Source organism: Crassostrea angulata, chromosome 2, assembly GCF_025612915.1.
Source record: "Crassostrea angulata isolate pt1a10 chromosome 2, ASM2561291v2, whole genome shotgun sequence".
In the NCBI taxonomy this organism is placed as follows: domain Eukaryota; kingdom Metazoa; phylum Mollusca; class Bivalvia; order Ostreida; family Ostreidae; genus Magallana; species Magallana angulata.
In genome coordinates this window covers 68370417-68394538 of record NC_069112.1, presented here as the reverse complement: position 1 = coordinate 68394538, position 24122 = coordinate 68370417, and the positions used below count along the sequence as shown (strand labels likewise).

General features: G+C 33.6%; 1 long non-coding RNA gene across 1 annotated transcript; it reads right to left on the bottom strand.

Moving 5' to 3' along the window:
• Positions 1-4938: 4938 nt before the first annotated feature.
• LOC128173614 (uncharacterized) lies at positions 4939-5956 on the bottom strand. The gene is made up of 3 exons (XR_008242535.1): positions 5829-5956; positions 5436-5558; positions 4939-5212 (listed from the first exon to the last, which is right to left on the bottom strand). It is a non-coding gene; the product is annotated as an uncharacterized LOC128173614 (long non-coding RNA).
• Positions 5957-24122: the final 18166 nt, after the last annotated feature.

Sequence of the window (24122 nt, the reverse complement as noted above, 5' to 3'; positions counted from 1 at the left end):
CCCTGCGAATGTTTTTGTCATTTAAATTTAGACCACGTGGTTTTATTTGACCCTTTTAGTTTCGCAGTAAAAATTGTGCCTCATGATGATAGTCTATTTCTTAGAATTTATAGGTACTTGTAGTCAAATGTAAAATCTAGGCATTTATTGATTTTAAACCTTATCTTCATTAATTACAGGATAAAACGAGTTCTAGAAATAAATATGTAAATAGAAATTATATTTTTTTTCTGCTATTGCAACAATTAACATGCTTAGTAACGGTTCCCCTTTTAGGGTTAATGTCTGATCCGCGCCTGACCTAGTAATAGCATCAATTGTAAAACAGACTATAATATTTATGCAGAATATTCCTTGAACATAGCTCGATATACTAAGTTTTTATGCAAACCAAACACCCATTCTTTTTTTAAAAAGCATGGAATTGCACGCCAAAGGCATCAAACATGGCTATGATTTTATAAGGCAACCAATGTTTATACTTTCAACCACATGTAGAGTGGTTGAACACGAACGATAACTCTGTTCTAAATATTATCGTTTAGTTTAAATAACCTCTAGAGGATGAAATAAAACATATATCTTAACAGATTTTCATGTTTGAACATAAATCAAAGTAGGATATGATATGAAAAATGACCAGAACTTACGTATTTTGAGAATATTATACGAACACTTATACTTCCGCTCAAAATTTCACAGGAACTGAACAAATCTAGGTGAAGTCTCGTGAACTTTCATTCGAGCATCTCTGGATTTATTACATACTTAGCTATGATAAAGGAAACATTCCGAACACATTCGCAGGGGTGACTTGGCTCAAACGACTAACGTTTATCACACGCGGCTTTCCTTAGCAATTTCAAGAACCAGTCAAAACTCACACGTGACCTCTGGTCACACTAAATACCAGATAACACAAAATACACACTTACAAGGGAAAGATGAACGAGCTCTCTAAAATTAGAGGAAGATAATGATGCACCAGTTCTAGACGATCATCGATATCAGAGTGACAACACAGGTAAAAGAAACTTTGTGATTATATTGATGATCGCCATCTTTAATAAAATGTTTTTATAATCTATAGTTCCCAATCTGTTTTTATTTCAGTGATTTTACTGGCTTATTTTGGTCAGTTTAATGGACCCATTCCCAAATCAAATAATTATCGATATTTTCCCAATTTAGCTCATGTTTTTCTCAATCAAGTGTCCATAGTTTGTAATCATAATGTATTGATAATTAAGATGCAAGTTACCAGCTCATTTTGCTCACTCTTTTTCATTAATGAGCATATATAATGAACCAATCAGGGCAAACTTGCTTTGTGAACGGTAACTTCACCAGAATTTCCTCAGGAAGAAAAGTAGAAGACGCCCTTTGTTTTGAATTAACGATCTATTGAATTAGCCCCAAATGATAATTATCTATTTCAAAAGGTGGTTTGACTGCAGGAGTTAACCCTGTTGAGAAAAATAAACATAATCGGATACCCACTGTCAGTTTACATAGGGTAATAAATAGGATTATACGGATGATCATTATACTCTGCATTGAAAATTTTAACCGATGTTTATTGCTTTTAGCTGTTTACCGCTGATACTGAAATTAATTGGTAACTTGTATTTTGTAAATAACTGTGCCGATTAACTGCTTAAATAATCATGAAGCCCTAAATCTACAGTTCAAAAATTGAAAGTTCCTCCGCAAAACAGTTGTAATTTTGTAAAAGGGTAGGACTACATGTGATAACCCTCAAAACGAAAAATATCATTGTTATTTTAAATAGAATTATTATAGTTCATGTTTATTATTAAGCAGTTAAGACACATTTTTTTTCATAAAAGGTATAAATAAATAAAATAAATACTAGATAAAAGATTTCTTATTGGATAAGCTTTAGAAATCGAAAAAAATGTTACTTTATGTTTCAGTTTTTAAATTATATAAATTTCAGTATCACTATTTTTAAATTATGTTTCAATTTATTTCATTGTTATGTTATGCATTTTTTGGTGATTGATCATTCAGTTCGTTATCTTTACCTTTTTCTTATCCTGGGCATATTTTCTTTTTTATTCTTTTTTTTTCTCTAGAATACTTAGAAGTATGGATCTCCCCTGTTCCTTTAAAGACCCCATATCCAGTAAAATATGCGGAAAAGGCAGGACATCAGATGAGACATACCAGATTCTCAGTGCCAAAGAAATATTTTGAACCACCTGTTAAAGTACTATCTATCAAAAGAAAGCATTAAAACCGAAGCAGATCTGCTTAAACTTAGATGGGTTTTTTTATGAGACAAATGTCAGTATTTGTTCTTCCTGTTTTTTTATGTGGTTTTTATTTTTTTTTGGGGGGGGGGAGGGGGGAGGGGGGTATGTATTTAACCAAATTTGAATTATGAAAAATATTACTAGTGAAAACGTATATTTTGCAGAAATTCCTTGTATCATGATGCATTTTTCATAATGTTTCAATCAAATCAGTCTAAGATTCATTGGTTGAAATACTCAAAGGTGTTTTCTTTCTTCTGATTTTTGAACACAAGAAGAAAAATAAAAGAGGCATCAAAAAAGAGAACAGTTAGGTCCACCAAAGAAAAATTGGCCATTTTAAAATACCTCATTCCACATGTAAAAAAAACCCACCCAAAAGCAAGTAGTCGTGAACGCTTAAAGTAAAACAGATGATCTGAATAAAAGGAAATGGAAAAGTATACAATTCCAGGCCTGGGCCATGTTTCAAACATGCTCTCGTAGCTTCAAAATTCACCTCTATGAAATCTCGTGAGCTCTATCCTAAATATTTTTCTGTCATTGTCGTTGATATTGATTATCGATTATCCAATATCGTATTACATGATCAACTTTTGGACGGGTCCAAGAGTATTTTGGTGGAGTCAGATATTAAATCAGTATTTGGTTTATATTTTTGATATCTTTGTAATGTGACTTCAATTCTATAATTTACATAAAAGTTAAATATGCCATATATTTATGTACCTTTAACTTTTCAAATTTGTATTGAATCTCAGGAACAGCTGCTTCATTATCAGTCAGATTTGGTACAAACTATTCTTAGGTGAGGAAGATTAGAGAATTGTGTACAAAAAATTATTGACATTTATAGGTCACCTGAGTTATTGCAACCCGTTTTCGTCCGTCGTTGTGCGACGTGCGTTAACAATTAACATTTTTAACTCCTTTTTAAAACTACAAGGCCGATTGTTACCATTTTTGGTGTGAGGCATCTCTATGGTAAGAGGAATCTAGATTGTGTAAAGTTTTTCGCCAAAATTATAGGTTTGATAGTTTCTTTTTGAACAATCTCAGGCAGGGAGGTGGTCGTCATTACAAATTTATAATTTTTCTATTCCAGAATGAAACCTAATTAATTCAAATGCATATATGAGACTCCTCGACAAGTTTGTGTATAGGTGATATGCTACTATCTACATAGATACAGGTATCTAATGAGGTAGAAAGACCTCTTTAGTACATCCTATGTATGAAGAAATAAATTCCCACATAGTGATTGATTAAATTATAGATCTTGTATTGTTCTTGTGTATCACAAAAGGTTGTAAATTATATAACTTTGTTCTTTCCACTTGGTTGCCACTTTAGTATATTAAAATAATAATTTGGTTTATATAATTCAACTATTGGAAAAATAATTAAAATTTTCACATTATCTAGCTTTTTAATGATCATGCACATAAACAATATTGGTTAATCTGAGACTTAATTTGATTTCCATTACATTTTTTATAATCAATCAAAATCTTATCTTACATAAACACTATCTTTCAGGTATACTAGGGAAATTAAAGGGACACATCTAGTGTCTGACCATGATAATACAAGCGGCCTTTAATGCGAAATTTTTTTAGAATTGATTGGAGAATGTTTGCTTATTCTGTTATCTCAGGAGTTCCCACGTAAAGTTAAAAACGCTTTAACTAAATCCGCAGACGATGAAACTAAATGCTACGTGAACTTGCACAGTACAGAGAAATCAATCTGACATGCAAACTACCTTACGCAGTATAAGAAATACCTATCCGGATTCACACCAGGAGGTGTTCTTCAACATACCAGTCTTCAAATCCCGCAGTTTCAAAGGAAACCCTTTTATACCCCGGTCCTATTTTCCCTTACAATGCAATTGCTAAAAGCAATACTGCAGAGCATTTAAAAATGAAATGAGATCATTGTGCCTTTTCGGTCTAGGAGAAACCAAACATGAAAAACCACAAGGGGGGGAGGGGGGGGGGGGCGATTGATTTTTACATTCATCAAGCAATCAACCAAAGATATGCCTCTGGAATACATTATTCAGACGACAAATTCCCTCAGTAGAATGGGTAAAGATATTAAAGACAACGAGGAATAATTCATCAGCAACTCAAAAAATGCCCCCCCCCCCCCCCCCTAACTGAGAAGATGAAACTTGAAGTTGTCAAAAGCCTTCCAAACCAGAAAGTAGATTTGTAAAGTGAACATTTTGATGTTTATTGTACATGACCTTTCACGTGATTAACTTTCAAGTAAAATACAACATTATTGGGAACTCGATCTACTTCCTAAATATCGAGTTTACATAATAAAATAAGTGTTTAGTGTTGTTTTTATTCAAACATTAGATCATAAATGTTTCTTGAATTCAATTTCATCAATGCATCGTTCGTGCACACATATTTAGTTGTACAAAGTGTTTTGCAGAAATGAGATAAAATAATCAAAGTCGTCAACTTAATTTGTCATAAAATGGGTAAAGTCGACACATTGTCAACATTATTAAGTATCCGATGTCGACGATGGTGTATATATATATATATATATATATATATATATATATATATATATATATATATATATATATATATATATATAAATACACACACACACACACACAGTGGATGTATTTTCTTCCATTTAAGAAATAAAAAATCCTATATATGATAGTTTCTATGGAATAAGATAAGAATTAGTCATAATTTGTTCAGCTTACTTATTAAGACTGGAACCCTCAATAATTTGCTTTATCAAAGATTTCGGATTGGATCCAGCTTTCAAGACATCACCAAAAAGAGAACTGGTGAGACGACCAATATGGAGTTTCTGCCACATCTCTGATGTTCTCTTGTCTCTTGTGCAGCTCTCAATAAACTCAACTAAGCCCTGGGTTATCGACAGTTGGGGCTCTAAAATTTTGAAATTAATTAGGATATCATAACAATTATGAAACTCAAGGATTTAAAGATTTTTTGAAACTTTTGTTTATAAATAAAAATAAGATAAACATAAGAAAATATAATTCAAAAATAATTTTCATTTCGAAAAAAAAATGTTTAAATTTAACTTTTCATAGTAAAGTTAACGTTACTTAATCTTTAATCAACATATTTATCAAATTTATATTCATACCATTCCCCTAACAAAATATGAGACTTTTCATCCTTGCGAACATAACATCTTCCACATCCTGCACCTCCATCTCTTGGACAGCCTCTGGAGCATGGTCAGGTATATTCCACAAGTGCGACATTCCTTATGATAATAAATGCACAGATTTGTCAGACCGACAGATTCTACAGACCTAATTATTATTTCAAAAATTCTAATTATCAAATTCCACTGCCAAATAGTAACTAAATAGTAACTAAAGCATGAATTATAATTTTAAAAAAAATAGATCCTGTAAATGCTGCAGTGTGCGATTAAGATCCAAATGTCTGTCGTCTGAATTACGAGGGTCATAAGCGGCAAGAGGATCAAGATTTTCTGTAAAATCTTCAGACTCTTTCTATTGGCCCTTACACTTATTAGGCAAAGAAGTAATTGGTCCAGTAGGCTTCACCTGGCGCCCAGGAATTATCCATTTACATGGCTGAAATGTACAGCTTTCTGGAGAGGACTTGCTGGGTTTTGCATGACTTAATGCAAGGAGTAAGGCACCTATGTGACTACATGCATGCCTGTGCTAACCTACGAATCAAAAGGATAGAATAGTGCAGTTGAAAACTAAGTTCTTGTGTTGATCCATTGAAAAAAATGAAATTGTAATTTAAACAATAGCAATAGCAATGCATGATTAAAATTTCACTGGGATGTGGATTTTCATAAGATTATAAAAAAAACTTGTTGAAAATGTTTATCAATTCAAATATATAAGTATATTTATAAACTATTACCCAATAGGACACTGGCAATATGCATGCCGTATATGTGGTGTGCTAGTGTTTGGTTTTGACATGCAGGTATACACTTGATATTGCTGCTTCTTTATAGAAACCTGGCATGTTGCCCTCACATATATTATAGACGAATTGACCTAAATAAAAATGTAAAAAATATTATTTATTATGAACAATTAAAACAAAATAATATCAGCAGAGACATGTATGTCTCCGATATCAGATTTTTTTTACATGCATTAATCTGATCATGCTTTTAATCTTATCATTTTTTTTAAAATAATTATAATGTGTGTTTTTTACAAAATACAAAATGTAATTAAAAATTCTACCTCTGACACTCTAATATCTTGGACGTCACCAGCTTCGAAGTGTTTAATGGATTTGTTTAAAGCCTTGAAATTTTTCACAGCAATACCATGTGAAGTAGGTCTTTCAATGATAAAACTGTAAATATCACTGAACGTTAATGTTGGAATATGACTCTGGTCCAAACAGTCATAGGATACGGCATGAAAAGGTGGCAAACTCTCCTCAAAGGGTAGGTTCAATGATACTTCAGCCGAAGATTGTTGGATGATCGACGTCAAAACAGAAGTTGGCGTTTGACATAAAAGTAATTCTTGTATGAGATCTTTTTTCTTCTTACATATGTGGATTCCGTGCTCTGTGTGTAAATTTCTCAACGAACTGATTTTCAGTTTCTTCAAACTCTCCCGCTCTGCCATACTAAGCTGTGTTACTATGTAAAAAACAGCTATGGAATGCGGATATAAATAGTTGCCGCCCGAAAGCGTTTCTGCGCATGTGCAAGATTTATCGCGAAAAGGCTTATTCTTATCTGTTTTCGACTTTTAGTTCGTTCTTCTCGCACTCTTCCAAATGCGCGTCTCTCAAGAAAGACTGTTTCAAATTATCCTTACTAGAGTGGGGTTACTGTAAATGAATATTACATAATATTTATTTTAAACCTGAAATATTTTATGAACATGTAATGTTCTCCTAAAACTATATTTGCCAGCAAGAAAAAAATATAGTGATTAAAACTTAATTACGGACACATTGTTTGAATACTACTTAGCCTTCCATCATGGATTATTCAGCTATAGTGGCGCGAAAAATTATGGACTGCTCCTAAGATTTTGACAATATGGCGCGGAGAAGAATTTCTGTGGCTCGTTTTATTCAGATTGGAATTGTCCAACGACTTTAAACCATAAATGGACTCTTCCATAGAAGGGGTTGCATTCCATAAAGTCCGTATGTGTGGACTCAAAAAAACTCTCTTTGGCAACTTTTACTTGTTGCCTACTAATTTTACTTTACAATGAAGCGCATTGGAGTGGTAAAAAGTTTTCCTTTTAATGGAATGTTCTAAACTTTGTAACGAACGTCAATTGTTACAAAAGACATGCCTATTTCTTTTATAACGAGTAAAACAGTATTCGAAACACTGCTTTCTGAACCGCTCATCTTCGAAAGAACACAAGCAGGAATTTCACACACGTGCACTGTACACTAAAACACACATTAAATCGCAATACCGCGTGCCAAATCAATCCATGATTATCCTGTTCGGCAATAATTCGTACAGAAGAGTAATCACCATAACAGATCAAACGAAGTTAAATTATGGGGAGATGACATGATTAACAAGAATAACCAAGAAGGTGTTTCTGTTGTGGTGGAATGCGTAACAGTGGAAACAGCACTATGTCCATTCAAGTAAAGGTGAATATGCCATGACCTATTATATCACAGTAAATAATATTTCAAAGTTAAAAGGTTCAGTAAAATTACTAACGAAGGCCATGAATAATTGATCTCTTGTTTCTCAGGTCAATAATTTCAATACATTCATTGGCATGTAATCTAAATTGATGAGCATCATATAGTAAAAGTATCACAACTTTAAATTATCGAATTATCAAACTACTATAATGTTTAAAGGGACTTCATATTTTAATTCCACGTTTGTAGTCAATACCTTTTAAAAGCATAACACAATACTATGCATTTTAACAGGTGTCCAGTGTGCAAATTTCCTGGTAGACAAAGAAAAAGTAGATTCCATATTGAATCCTCCGGTGCACATGGCCCACATACTTAATGCAACCCAAAACTATGATCTCCGTGAAGGGGATATTGAGGAAAGTAAGTCATATTGATTATGAATCAATATTAATTGCTATTTCAATGACTATTACTATAATTGAGTGTGTTGCCTGATTGAAAAAAAACCATGGTTGTATCTTAAAAACTTAACCGTTTTTCAAAATCTTCTTGACTACCACAATTCTTACGAAAAAGACCAAACTATAACTAAGTACACCATGAATTACCAAAATAGTAAATTCCATGTCCCCCGAGGTATGGTTTTAGACTTTAGGGCTTAACTTGTCAAATAGTGTAAAAAATGTATAATATATTTAAAAGAAGCCCAGTCTACCAAAATTATAAATTTCATGTCAAAAGGGTTTGGGAGGCTTTAAGGTGAGCCCAAAATAGTCATATAGTGTTTATGCATACAATATAAAATAATTTCCCACACGTCATGATTATGTACACCTGGAGGCTCACTACCATAATTACCTTTGTCACTTTGAAGCATTAACATGGCCTAACATAGAAATTTTATAAAATAGCCATTACATTGTTTTAAAACCACTCAAAGCAACTTGAGGTTTTTCAAAACATGTGTATGAGGTTGACGTGAAGAACACAAGATGTCATTTGTCCCTGGAAATTTTAGTTTGTCTATTTAAAAGCAGCAAACAAGACCTGAAATAACGAGGGAGAGAGAGAAAGAAAGAGAAGAAATATAGGACAGAGATTGATGGAATTATCTGATTTCACATTGCATGATAAACCCATATCAAGGAAATATACTGGGTCATGCACAACCCTTCTTCCTGTCTCCCATTATCCTCTGCGAAAAAGGGTGGTGTGTTAAACAGAGAGAGTGAGAGTCATAGAGAGAGAGAGAGAAAAAAAATGCTGGGTATGTATGTTCATGAATTGATATACTTTTTAACAAACATATATCTTTCATTTAAAAAGAGACGGCCAAAAAAAAATGAAAAAATCTTTTGACATGGTATTACCTTCCACAAGGAATAAAACATACTCACAGACTGTTAAACTGTACAACCTCCCAACATTTACTTCCGTTTTATCTCGTCTCTCCATGTCTTTAAAGCTACACAATCTGATCAGGATCTAGAAAAATCAGCATATGTATTGTCAAAGCAAGCTTTGTCATTTAGTCAATCAGATTAAAAGGCAGCTACTAAATAGTTCTGACATTAGATCCCATAGTAAAAACAAGATTGTCCAAAAAAATTGAGTCTTATTGACAAGCCATCTCCATCAGACAAAAAGAAAGCTAGAATTTATGCAACAAGAGAAGCAAACACAAATCTCCTTTCTTCGATTCAAGAGAATGATCTAAGACATTTTCTGTCGTCTGGAAGTTCCTTCCAAAAACACGATAATGAGGGAATTAAAACCAATGTTCTGTCTAAAGAAGAATTAAAAAAAAAATCAAGAAAGGCGAAACTTAAGAGAAAAGACTGGAAAAGTACAATCTAAACAACACCATGGCTTCTTTTTCCGTTACGAATTTCAGGCAGAGAAATTTTTGAAAGAAATAGGAGAATCCCCTGAAGGATAAATGGTCAAGTAGACAGAAAAAGCAAAGAAATACCACTTGGGAATCATTGGCAAATTTTCATTAAATTGGGGACAGAGAATGCAATAAATATCACAAGCTTTAAGTTGAAAAGAAAAAATGAGAGGAAGATTATCTAGTGGAGAAATTTACATAGGTGAAAAAGTGACGCCAAAAAACCTGCAGTTCTAATACAATTAACAAGGCTGGGAAATTTGAAGCGTCAAATCTCCAAATCTATGGCGGAGAAATACCTTGAAAGAAATTGTTCCAACTGGAAACTGTGAGTCCAACTTTTTCTCTACAAAAAAACATTAAAAACTAATTCTCTGGAGAAACTTTTCTACGTCATGCTCGAACTTCAGCATTGTTTTCTTCAACTCCCTTTCAGTTCGATAGTCGAAGTTTTGGCCAATTTCTTCCCATGATCGTGTTTTCTGTCATGAAGCACAGGGGCATCGTATCAGCTCTACACTCTATTACATATGTATAAATAATACACAAGGAAAATTGAAAGTAGGACACGATTTGTAAACAAAACGATTTGTAAACAATGTAAAAAAAACCCCAACTTACTTGACAAAAGTTACGCAAATCCTCGTTCAGTCATCCGTTTCAATACCATAAACTGCTTCAAACGACTTGTATTCCCCATTCTTTAAAACAGGATCAGATAAAAAATGAAGTTCATTGTTCAAGGACTCCTCTAGCCTTGGAGGGTTTATGCTGAAGTAAGGACAGGAATCCACATCTTCCAGCCTGCTTTTCTTAAAGGACAGGTGACACAAAATCATTTCCTTCTAAAAACATTTTCTTTGATGAATAAAAATCAGTTTATAACAATTTTTCCATTTGACTAGCATCAGATAAGAACACACAGCTCAATTAAGTGTGCCGAAAATCCCAGCTGCAACAGATCTCCGAGTTTTGCCGATTTTTATTGAGATAAGAAACCTCTGTGTGTTATTCGTCAAAGAAGACATAGTCAGCAATCGGCTACATAGTAAACAGAGCAATGGACGAGGATTTATTTACACGTACAGGATAGTGTATTTGTGTTCCAATGATGATTTTGAAATAAAGCACTATCAGATTAAACTGAATTTATTAAAGGGACTTGGACACGATTTGACTTAAACATTTTTAAATTTTATTTTTACATTTTCAATGTTTATACTGATAAATATAGAAGTTTAAAATGTTATGCCAAAATTGGAAAGTCAAATATCAACTTCTAAGCAAGATACAGAGTTCATAATTCGTTGTTTTGTAAACAAAGCTCGAATATTGTGGTTTTTTTACATTTGTGTTGTATTGGTGTAAATTTCACTCAAATGTATCTTTCTTTTGTTAAAAATATTATTTATGAAGATGTTGTTTGAGTTTAAACTGTTTTTTACATGTCATTTTGTCCTAGACATGGTAAATCTGTACATTACATTTTTGTAAACAACTATAAGACTCGAGCTTTGTGTACATAACAATTAATTCTTACCTCTGTATCTCGCTTGTAACTCGACTTTAACATTCAATATGTTTGTCAATCATTTAAATTGCACCAGTAAACCATTTTTTACATAACAAATAAAATTTCTGATCTCAAATCGTGTCCAAGTCCCTTTAAAAGCATATTTTATTGAATAGCTTAGTGTATGAACCCTCTCCTGAAAACAAAGTCGTAAGATTATAGAATGTACACGATTACATGTTTTATTATTGGTTAATGGAGTTTTTGAGAATTTCTTTGTACATAAGATAGTGGTAATAGAAATTGAAAAATAGTAATTAAATTAGAATGAATCAGAAGATTCTGTGATTGATAATCATTTAGCAACAACTTGTTCAGATTCTCGGTATTCAGTAAAGTTTGAAATATATTGTTTGAATATGCGTATTAATCCAATCTTGCAGATTCAAAACAATCACTTGAATAAGTTGATATCAATCTAAATAATTTTTTTCTTTAAAAAAACTCAACTGGGAGCACGATGAGTTAGATTTTTATTATATCACAAATAAATCTTTTTTTGTGTACTTTTTGTAACAATTGGTGTTGCTGTAAAAATAATAATTCATTGTCCACCTGAATCTAATGTCAGTATATAAGAAGTAATCAGTGTGCATAACAGCTCGTTTTTTTAAAGGTTTGATCAACAGAGAATAAATTATACACAACAAGAAGTACTACCAAAAATGATCTTCATAAACTATTAAAAGAAAGGTCAAATTACATTCGGATAATATTAAAGGAGTCTGAGATTAGTACATTTTTAAAACCTGAATACTATGTTAAAAGTACTGTGTCAGTCTTAACCGATTATGAAAATTGGTAGTTCTTTTATTTAAACAAACATAATAAAATACCGTACTAAAAAATGAAATTAAAAGAAGTTTGGGTTACTAGTATTGAGATTAAGGTAGACCCCTGATTTTGTGGAACTAAATAAATTTACAAACATATTTGCTTACAGGTACCAGGATTTCTGGTAATAATTCTTAAACATAAAAATCCTTTTTTTAGTCCAATTAACTTAATTAGAGTTTATTTAGAGTTTAAGATCCGGTGAAATTCCTGGTTACGAAACGTCTCTCTACATTATCATTTACTATGTGTTGACAAAACAAAATCCTTTCTTTAGCAACAATGATTCCATGTTTTTGATGATTTTTATCTTTTAAAAATCAACATCTGACATATTTTTTCCAGCACGAAGCACATAGATCAATGAAAAGTTGAAAGAACAGGTCACAATTTTTACTCCTATTCATTATTGCTGAGGAAACAGAAATGGGGTTTCTAAGCTAAGAATAACTCTGTTTATGTACTTGGTTCTCAAACCTTTAATAGCAATGAGCAAAAGTTAATGACTTCAGATTTTAGCTAAGTAGGATTAGAAATCCCTATGGTTGAAAGATACAGCGAATGGGCAGTGTGTCGGCTATGACGTCGCACTGAAGGTTTCCGATCTCAGAGGCTTCAGATATGCATATTGAGGTCACGCGTCTTATCACCTCAGTAATTCAGCAATAGCTGTGAAACAGATGGGAGTAGTAAGGACAATTTTGCAGAAATTGTGTCCCACTCGCAATTCAACTTGTTGGTTAATGATTTTGTGATTGTGTCCCCTGCCCTTTAAAGGTGCTTGGCCCACTTATCCATCAAATTTTGCTTTTCCTTACTAACTTTTTCTTCAGCCTGCCCCTTTACTCTTACTTTTACTCTTCAAAATCTTCTCCCGCGATAGCTTCACCGTCGATCTCTGCTACAGTGTTTGCTGTTACTCTCAAATCTCTAATTGGTACATTGTATTGTCCTATGCAATATATTTCATTTTATCAAAAAAATCATACAACGAAAGGACAGCCTCTTGCCCTGTCGCACTGACATATATATTCTGCCGGTACATAGTTGAAGTCACTTCTATAAAAAAAAATTACATCCATTGAAACAAGAAGTAATGATAGAAACAAAGTGGAAAAGGGTTCTGCTTCTTCAATATTGAAAACAATTATAACTAAAAAATAATTTTGTTTATAGTGTAAATTGTGGCTTGAATATTAAATTTAAATCTGGAGCATATTATTAAATATGCAAAATATAATAACATTATTACTATTTTACATGTGTAAACAATTATGGATACTAATTGTGTTACTTTATAGCAAAACACAACACACACACACATATATATGCCTTTCTACATGCTCTTAATGAATATTACTCCAAATATTGGGATCAATGTCACTCTCAGATTTTATTAATTCATCTATTTCCGCATCATCCTGTACAATACCTGCAATCTGCATGTTCTCCAAATATGTCTCTAAATAAATTGTCCACCTCTTCCTCTGTCTGTTGGGAATATATTTAATCAAATAAAATAATCAGTGGTTGCCTTTTTTAAATTTTTTAATATATATAACACAGTTAAATATGTAACAGCACATAAATACGTGTGGAACTTTTAAATACGTACATGTATACGCATGAATGATATCTTATTTTCACAAAGTTTTGATGTTGTGTCATGTTTTCAAATCCAAGCAGTTGTTACAATATTACTTACCTCTGTATTACAGTCATGATCAAAATCTCCATCCCCCTCTTCATTCATTTCCAATTCAATGACTGTTTAGTAACAAAAGTAAAGATCTAAATTCAAAATACAACGAGAAAGTCTTTCTGTATATAACCCTACATCTCTTTCTTTTTCTCTCATGAACATCAAAGCTTACATGTCGACTCTTTTGTTGATATACGGTACTTATTCTCTCTCTCTCTCTCTCTCTCTCTCTCTCCTCTCTCTCTCTGAGAGACATCACTGCTTTTACATATAATGTTATTTTTAAGGCATTTCCCCAATATCTTCAACATGTTTTTGTGGATTCATTCTTTTTCTCCTGTACACCAAAGCTTACATGTTTTCTTTTGGTTGAAACTTCTCTCTCTTTCTCAATTGCCGTGCTTACATTATAACGCTTGCCTTGACAAATTGTACACGTCAGAAACTGTTTATAGGTCCCTTGCTTTGGTTAGGTTGTCTGTGTTTTATTTGCATAGAAATAGTACTCTCCCTCATCAACGAGAAATTTCACTTACAGCGTAAATATTGCACATGCGCAAGGCGTGTTGAAGTTGACATTGAAGAGAACACATGAATAAACGTTTTCCACTTTGAGGGACGGTTCACGTATTCGATTAGAAACTCGGCACGTGCAGCTGATTCGTGAACGAATACAGGTGTAAAATGGCTGTTATAATACTGTTTCGTGTCGAATAATTCGTGAGGAAATTTTCTGCTTTTTTATTGCATATAACTTGTATTCCTTATATTTCCTTTGGACACATAAAAAAAATTACTTCACTTCTTAACATTCAAAAATGTTATTATTGCAATTTTTTTTTTAGTATTTCCCCAAAACATAATTTTTCATATTTTCTTAACTCTGTTGACAAATCATCTGAAAAAGTTGCTTGATGTTATAAGAAAATGTATTTTAATAAATGTGACGTAAAAAATTGAATGAAAACCATTGCAAATAAACGAAAAAAATATTTTAAATTTTATTTGCTAAATATAATGTTGGAATGATAAATACATACATATTTCATTATAGACTTTGCCCTGTATAAGTAAATATATTCGCTTTAATGCAAAACTAAGTCAAACAAGCATTCTGAGATTATTGCATAAGCAATACACGTCCCCTACCGGTTTGTATTATTCTATGAAAGGTTCCAAGCACACAACTATTTCAGAGCTATTGTAAACGAGATGTCATGCTTTAATCAGAGATAAAAGAACAGAGGAAATTAAAACTATATAGTTGATATAGAAATTAAATAGGAAATAGGTAAAATAATACTCTTTATTTCATCTCCTGTTATTTCGCCAAGTCTATTCTGTATTCGCTGGTAAAAATTTGTGAAAACAATGCACTGTTATGCACAATATCATTTCTTACCGTCTTCTGTACCCCGAATCAAACGAAACAGTTAAACAGCCCAACCCGACGACTAACCCGATTGTAATAATACTACAAAAAAACCCTGCCGATTAAATTTACAACACAATGCTTGACACTATTTTATAGAATTTATTTGTTTGTTAGAAATGATTCATGAAAATCCTAATCCGTGTGTGTGTGTGTGTGGGGGGGGGGGGGGGGGGGGCAGGAGTTTACCTATACTTCCAAAAGAAAAAAAAATATACTTTCCCAAATTTTCTTTTCCAACATCACGAAATTCCTAATCCGTGGGGGGGGGGGGGGGCTAGTATGCTTCTGGATCCAACTTCTCAATCTTTCAAGGTAAATTTAGGAACAATAATCTTTCCTGCGAGAAAAAGTGGGGGGCTGAACCCTCTATCATACTATGTTTCTAATGGTTTGGTATAACTTTCCGACGCCTATGCAGGAAAAGGAATGGTACAAGTAACGCACATTATTACTGACTACATACTGACCTCGTTTATTCAGGTACACACCGAACCCGATAACGAACCCGAACATTAAAAAATTGGAATATAAAAAATTTATTTTCTCGAAAATATGTCAATCAGACGCTACAAACGTGTAAACCTGATCTGTAGTTTGACATTTTGAAGCTGTTCAGCAAGTTTCATATTATTCCTCAAATGCATAAAGAAAAAAAGTGTGGAAAACTGAAGTGGGACAGACAGACGGACTGACGGACGCAGAGGAAAGCTATAGTCCCCTCCGGTGAAACCGGTAGGGGACTAATAAATAAAGGGGAACATTGACTAGGCTAATAGGATTTATGTATCCCAACCTGAGAGAAACTTAAAGCAACCCTCTCATCCCCGTTAGGCGTCGATATTACTGTGCATTAAAGTATATTATAATTGAAATATTTTCACCGGTTTAGAATTTTCTTTCACGGTATTAAATAAAAAAATACGTTTTAAAATTTTTGGAAAATAAAAAATAAAATATTGTTCTTAGCGGGAATCGAACTCATGACCTACCGGTTTGTAGTGAACCCACTAACCCACTGCGCTCCGGTGCAACATATCGCTGATGGTAAAAACACTCTTAAAAAATCATACTTGATTTTATTGTTTATTTTGATATATAATACCACACAACGTGTAGGTGTCACATACCACATTACTAGTTTATGAATTTTCCAATTTTTCAAATTAAATCTATTCATTTAACAAATTTTTCAAAAGAGCGGTTCCCATACAATTCGCCTCAGTTTAAATCAGCCAGTACCGGAATTGCATACTTCCAGATTTCCTTTTCTTGCGTACTGCGTCATCAAAAAGTGGTGTATAGAGCCACCTTAAAGGACATAGTTCTCTAAAAAATTTTAAATATCCCTTTTGATTTTTGTATCAAATTAAATCAACAAAAAACATTATATTGATGTTTGGTCTGTCAGGACCGTCAATTTTTACAATGTGATTATCACGGAACATAAACTTTTCAGGATTCGTTTCGTATTTGATGGACTTGCTGTTGCTGTTCGAGAGAGAAGTGTAGAATTCAAACTTAAGTCGCCAAGCTTTGAGAAATGAATTATGAAATGTTAGTCATGAATATTCCTACATGTAAAAGGGTATTGTACATTGTACTATCATAAAATAAGCTGTGTTTTACTGTTAGGCATTAATTTAAATATACACTACCATTGATAAACTAGGTATTAATTTAAATATACACTACCATTGATAAATTGTATATACCTCATCAATAACTGTCAACTTATGTTGTTGAGAAAATTCGAGATGTCGAACCATTCCTCGCCATTTGTTGTTCCCGACCCACAGGGGCCAAGCCCGTTTTAAGATAAATTTCAATGTAACCATAAATAAAGAAAGGGGTCGAGCTCTGACCCAGATAAAAAAAACTATCAGCTCGGCCCAAAAGCCTAATAAATCAATCAAATTTTAAAACTCTCGCAATATGCATAGATTTTGTTAAAAAGTAATGTCTGAGATACACTCATTGCAAATTTCAAGTTGATGGGTCTTAAATTTGCGGAGATATACGTCTTTATTCACTCGTATTCGGCAGTTTATTTTTACTCGGACATTTACCAGTCCAAGGCTCAGGATGGGATTTTGCTTATGACAACAGCAGTATTGCAACAAGTCAAGAAACATTCGCACTATTCTTTTAAAATCTCACATCAAACGTATGCCTCTTGCATCCTTAAATTCCGATAAAACTCATTAAATAATCTCCAAACTTAACTTTTATTCTGCAGCCACATCAACATCTGACCAGACCGGCCATTGTGATAGCTAATGTTAAACTCAGTTTCATTGGTTAATATTCCTGATGGTCCAATCAGAATAAGTCTTTCTCGAAGACGTCAAAATAAGTATTTACGCATTTAAACCTTATTTTATTGTGTACAGAGACAGCACAGCATTGATTTTTTACATGTAAACAAACTTTAGTGTTATATAAGTATGTAGGTTTTTTTTATTTAGTTTATTTAGGTATATTATTTATGTTCTTAGCTTTTTTTACCAATAGGTTTTATATGTACAGCGCTTTAGAGTAATTTAATATAAATTATATATGGCGCTTTATAAATTTTGTATAATAAAAAAAAAGTAATTAGAAAATTAAATATTCTTTAAAAAATCCTCTATATATTGAAAAGTGTTTTGATACATAACTGAGGTAAATGTTGCACAAAATAAGATGTATATGTAATTCATTGGCAGCATGGTATGAATTGTCCACTGTCCACACAAGATTATATATTTATTATACATTTTGTATTTCAGAGAATCTGCATCGTTTGATGGATCCTGGCAAAGCGTGGATCTGGGAAATCCTACAGTAGCTTATCTAGTAAATTATAATATACTAGGTAAAATACAATCTACTTATCAGGATGTATGCATTGCATGTAAATTGTAAACATATACAATTACTACTAGCAGTTACAGGTGTAAATTAACATATAAATATATTTTTATCATTTACCGATAAAACATGATATATATTATATCTTCACTCCCCTAAGAAATATGTTGTGAATTTAATGCAGTAATGTGAATTGTTTGATTCTCTCAATGGCCCGTTCAACATGCGCACGATGTTTTGCTATCTTCTTTGTAAACATGGCATCACTTTTACTTATTTGTATCCCCTTGGTGGCAAACGGGGATATGTTTAGTCTCAATCATACTTTTCAACCTCATTCTCGATGTTAAAACCTTTGTTGTACAGTTTTATTATATTTCACATAAAAGTCCCTGATAAGGGAATTGCCATATGAATGTCTCTTTTATTTTATCTTAGCTGTATTTTATTTATTATTGAAAACAAAGTTATGTGAACAGAATAGATTTGGACCTGTTTGAAATTGTTATTTCAGACTACGTACAAAGTTGGTGTTCGCAGAATGGGTTCAACGTTCTATCAGACGCCGAACTTAATGATGGTGTGACAGAGAAAATCACTTACAGCAGGAAGCTTTTGAGAAAGAAATCAAGTATTTAATGAAATGTTGATATTCACTTTAAATTGTAATTTGGAATCTTTTCTGAAATTTCTTGACACGTACACCAATGTCATTTTAGTTGGTCACAACATAAAGATTGTTGATTGCCCATTGCTTTTAGAGTTCTTGTATTATGTTCTTGGATGTCAATTTTTTCAAGAGGGGTGAAAGGAATTTAGATACCAAGCTGCCCTTTCAAATATTACATCCAAACCTTAGCTCATATAGTCAGCAGTGTTCCGTGGTTTAAAAAAAAATAGAGTTTCAGTAGGTTTTAATTGCGGAAACCCTTTGTAAACCATATGTATCCAGAATATTTATGGATGTTAAAACTATGCAGAAACTTCAAGTTTTAGTAAGTTTCCGTTGCGGCAACCATTTTGATTTGTGGACAGCATAAGTGTCTACAATGCGGAAACAAAATGAAACTTGGATACATTAAATCATGCCAAAAAGAGGCAAAAGTACTAGACCAAAAAAAAGTGAAAATCCTAAGAGCAGAGAAAACAGTTGGAAGATCAAAAACAGGACACAGTCAGCACAAGTAAACAAATGTGAGCAGCTTTTCATGGATTTCGACAGAGAGCTTTCAGGAATGGCAATAACACATACTGAAGGATTCCTCCAAATCACAGAAATTTAAACATCTATGAAAGTTTTTTTGAAGGGATTAAATATCAGAGATCGTTCATGTTTAAAATACATTAACTGATGATCTGAACCTTATCACAAATTTTCCTTTTTGTAATTTCCCGAAAATACATCATCAGTAGCCAAGGGTGTCTGATCCATACCGCCCCTCGCGAAATCGTGCTATTTAAAGTCGAGATTTTTTCCAAGATTTTGATTAGGGTTAAATCAAAACGTTCAACTGATCAGACAATGCAAGACATCTTTGATTTAATCGACAAGGTTTTTTATATTGTTTATTCACAAGTGTCTCTAACACTCATAGCTCAAACCCCTTATTTTTTTGTCTTTCTGTTTGAGCATGCTGGATTCGTGTAGCATGCAATAGTGCAATAACAAAACCACCTGATTGTGTAACACCAGAGGCATAGATAAGATTTACTGCTCCCAGTTTTACACCTTTTTAATGAATTCCAACAATATGTAACATTTAACAATATTCCTATTTATTGAAAACAATGGGCATGAAACGTCCTTCAAAATTGTCAATGTCTATGGAAGCTGCCTATACTGCGCAAGTGAAGTTGAAAGTATAGCACCTCTCATCATTTGGCCGATTTTTCATTTAAGAACTTTTATTTGTTAAATATATTTCCATCACAGATGACAAATATCCTGTTTCGCAATAACTCTAAGAGGAGAGTTATCACAATTGCGGATCAAACAGGATCAGTTGGACTGAAGTTATGGGGTGACGACATGGTGAACAAAATCCCCCAAGAAGGTTTATCAGTTGTGGTAAAATCCGTGACTTTGGAACATTACAATAACGGGACATCAGTTAACAGCACCATGTCCACTCAAATAGAGGTAAATATTCCATGACATTTTATATCAAAATTAATAAATTTTTACTTTTGAAAAATCAGTAAAATTACAAACTAAGGCCATGAATAATAAGTCACTTGGTTCTCATGCCATTATTTTAAAGAAAATTTTTGTATCAGCATGCTTGTGGTTTTATAAAATCAAGCATAATCAAAAGTTGACTGATGCATATGCTATACCAAACCATGAAGCAGACACAGTATGCAGAATATTTGTAAATGAGTCCACTTGTCGATTCGGTACACCTCTTCAGATTCACACTGATCAAGGGCGCAACTGTGAGTCCCAGAGACCTCAGAGTAATGGAAAAATAGAACGTTTTAACCGCACTTTAGCTGCTATGCTTACCATGTATTGTGAAACAGAACAGAACAAATGGGATGAATTTCTGCCCCAGGTCATGATGACAGACCGTTCTGCAGTCCACAATAGTACTCGTTTCACTCCAAACATGATGGTCTTGGATAGAAACAACACTATAATAATAATAATAATATTATAATAATAATAACCTTTATTTATCCAGGATAACACGATTAGCTGTAGCTAGTTTTCATCGTGGTCCTGCATTAAAACATATTTACAATCATACACATTATAATGATACAATAAGCATCTAAATATAAACTCACATATATATCAAAAATACAAGCACATTACTGTCTTAGTACATGGTAATATACATATTACTGTTACAATATACATATATTAAAAAGTGAGTTATAAAAGGACTATTATAGCTAAATATTAGCTCTGTGAAAATACTCCTGAAGATACACATATTAAAAATTACTTACTGAAGTAGAGTTTCGGATATATTGAGAAAGTTTGTTCCAAAGAAATATCGACGAGTAACTATTGGAACGTCTGTAATTTTCTGTTTTTGGACGTGGTAAATATAAAAGGTTTGACATAAAATCATTTGATCTGGTTTGGCGACAATTAACATCTCGTATATCGACACACACTAAGATAATCGGACATTTGGTTGTGTAAAACCTTGTACAAAACGATCACTTATCTAAACATAAAATAATCCTTAATTAGCGTCCATGATAAACAAGAAAATAAAAAACTAGTAGAAGTTAAAATATTACGTACATTTAACAATATTCTTGCGGCTTTTTTTCTATCTAAATACAGTTGGTTGTTTACATTACACCAGACAGTACAACAATAAGTAAAATGTGGAAACACAATGCTATTTAAAACCTTCTGTAATGCATTTGGTGGCATAAAAAAGCTCACTCTGCTTAACACACCAAGTTTTCCTAAAATTTTCTTTGAAATAAAATCGATGTGGGCATTCCAGGATAAGGTATGATCTATATAAACCCCCCAAAATTTAGCCTGTTTCACAAATTCAATTGGCACACCACTAAAATTTATGTTCAAATTTCTACATTTTTGCAACCTTTTGGATGAGCCAATAAGCACACACTGCGTCTTTTGAAGATCTATACTAAGTTTATTTTTAATCATCCATTCCGTACCTAGCTCGAGGTTCTCTTGGAGTTTTTTTTCTATCGTATCTATAGATTTGTCACTTACGTCCTGTGATGTGTCGTCTGAATACATTGTAACCGAAGAATGTTTGAGACATTTTGAATAGTCATTTATATATAGAATAAAAAATAATGGTCCTAAAATTGACCCCTAATGGACTCCTAAAGATATACCTCTAGAAGCTGTAGTTTGCTCCCCATCTACAGAAAATGAAACGGAACCAGATGTTATTACATGTATTACCAAACCAAGCTCCATTCTATTCATGAATTAGCCAGGCAGAATCTCAAGACCAGTGCAGAGCGCCAGAAACGTTACTATGATATCAAGTCCTGTAGATTTCCCAGACACCGTCCTCCATGACTCTTGTGGCCTCTCCATCCGTAAAGAAAGCGCTGTCCATTGTCTTTGCTGTTGGTCCAGAGCACTTTCAGGGCATCAGGAAGGGAAATTGCCCCCAGCCTATGTATCATCTAAGATGTCCAGTGCATGCCATCCTCAGGATCCTCCTCCCATCCAAGGTCAACCAGAGAGCTCCGCCATTCCGTGCAAACCCGAGGATTCCTTCTCCATCGACAGCCAGCCAGAAGGCCCTCTGCCATTGACAGCCAGCCAGAGGGCCCCCTATCATTGATAGCAAGCCAGACGCCCCCTGCTATTGACAGCCAGCCAGACCCCCCCCCCCCCCCTCCCCCACACACACACACACCCCGCCAATGAACATCTGGTTATACTCTCAGACCAGCCAATTTTTGCCATTCCTGTTGATTTCCAAGCGTCACCTTAAATTTCCAAGGACACTCCTGCCGACGAGCCAGCCAGCATTTCAAGTAAAACCATTCTGGTAGAATTGGCAGATCCAGAAACCCTGGCCTCCCTCAACGTACCAGCCATTTGCACGGGACGAGACAGCCAGCGAAGCGAGCCAGCCAGTTTTTTCCATGCCGATGCGATTGCTCCAGCTGTTCCCAACACTACTGCAAGCATGCCATTGCTGCCCCCAGCAAGGAGAAACTTGTCGGAAGTTGCACCATTTCTCATTTCACCAGATAGACCCAAACTCACTTGGTCACTCTCAGGCTGAGAAACCATGACTCCGGATCAGAAGCTGCAGGCGTGGGAGTTCACGGTCCTCTCCCTTGAGACGGGTGGTGTCATCAATTCTTCATACCTGACCTCATCCAGATCTGCCCTTCTCTGTAAATACAACCTCCTTTGTCTTCCTGGGTCAGCCAAGCCTATAATGATCAAATAAGAAGAGACAGACAGGAAGCTTAGATTTTATAACTACAAAAAGCTGTGTTCTCTTGCGAGAAAAGGAGTTCACTTCATGGACGACAATGATGCTCGATGCTGCTTTCCTGCAGAGGAAACAGACCATGGACTCTGTCATTGATATTATCAATGCTAAAAATGTTCCACTTAGACTGCCCTCAATTCAGGAGAATTTCATTTTTTTAAGTGGGGGTGGTGTAATATGATCATCTATGATCAATTAAGTTATCTATAAATATTTCATTGTGTATCACATCAGACATGCAGTTTTCGTTAAAATGCCTGGTATCATGTTCAGTTATTATTGTTTACCTGTCAAAAACCTGTAATAGGCATGATTCACCAAAATATTATTGTTTACATGTCCTGAATTATCGTTCGTGTTTTGACACTACCCCCATACTTTGTTTACATTTTTACGAGATCAATTTATATGTTTTAACCCGTAATAAGATCGATTAAATACAAAATATCTGTTCTCAACATATTTATATTTACCAGATTAATCACCTTGTTCAGTTTCATGACATTGTAATGCTCTTTTAGCGAGATAATAGTTATTTTACCGTCACAAACTTCTCTGTACGGAACATTCTGTTTGACGGACCGCTTAACTCATCGACATTTATACCGGAAGCATGTTACTTTTTGATCATCCAATTAAAAGCAGTTTCGGATAAAAGTTCGCATCGTCTCATAAAGCAAGTCGTTCAGTGTGTGCTTGTTTTCAATAAGATATCCTGATAATTCACTTGCTGCATAAAATTGCCGCAGACACGCATTACAAAGATAAACAGTTAATTCTATAAATACGTTTTGTACAAATACATGACACATTCAACGTCTTTTCCTAATATTCTAACATTTATTTAAAAAAAATACAAATTTTATATTTCATTTTGTGGTTTATTGGTAAAATATAGTGAAATTTTAATACTTTTTAATTCTAGTTCCATTTC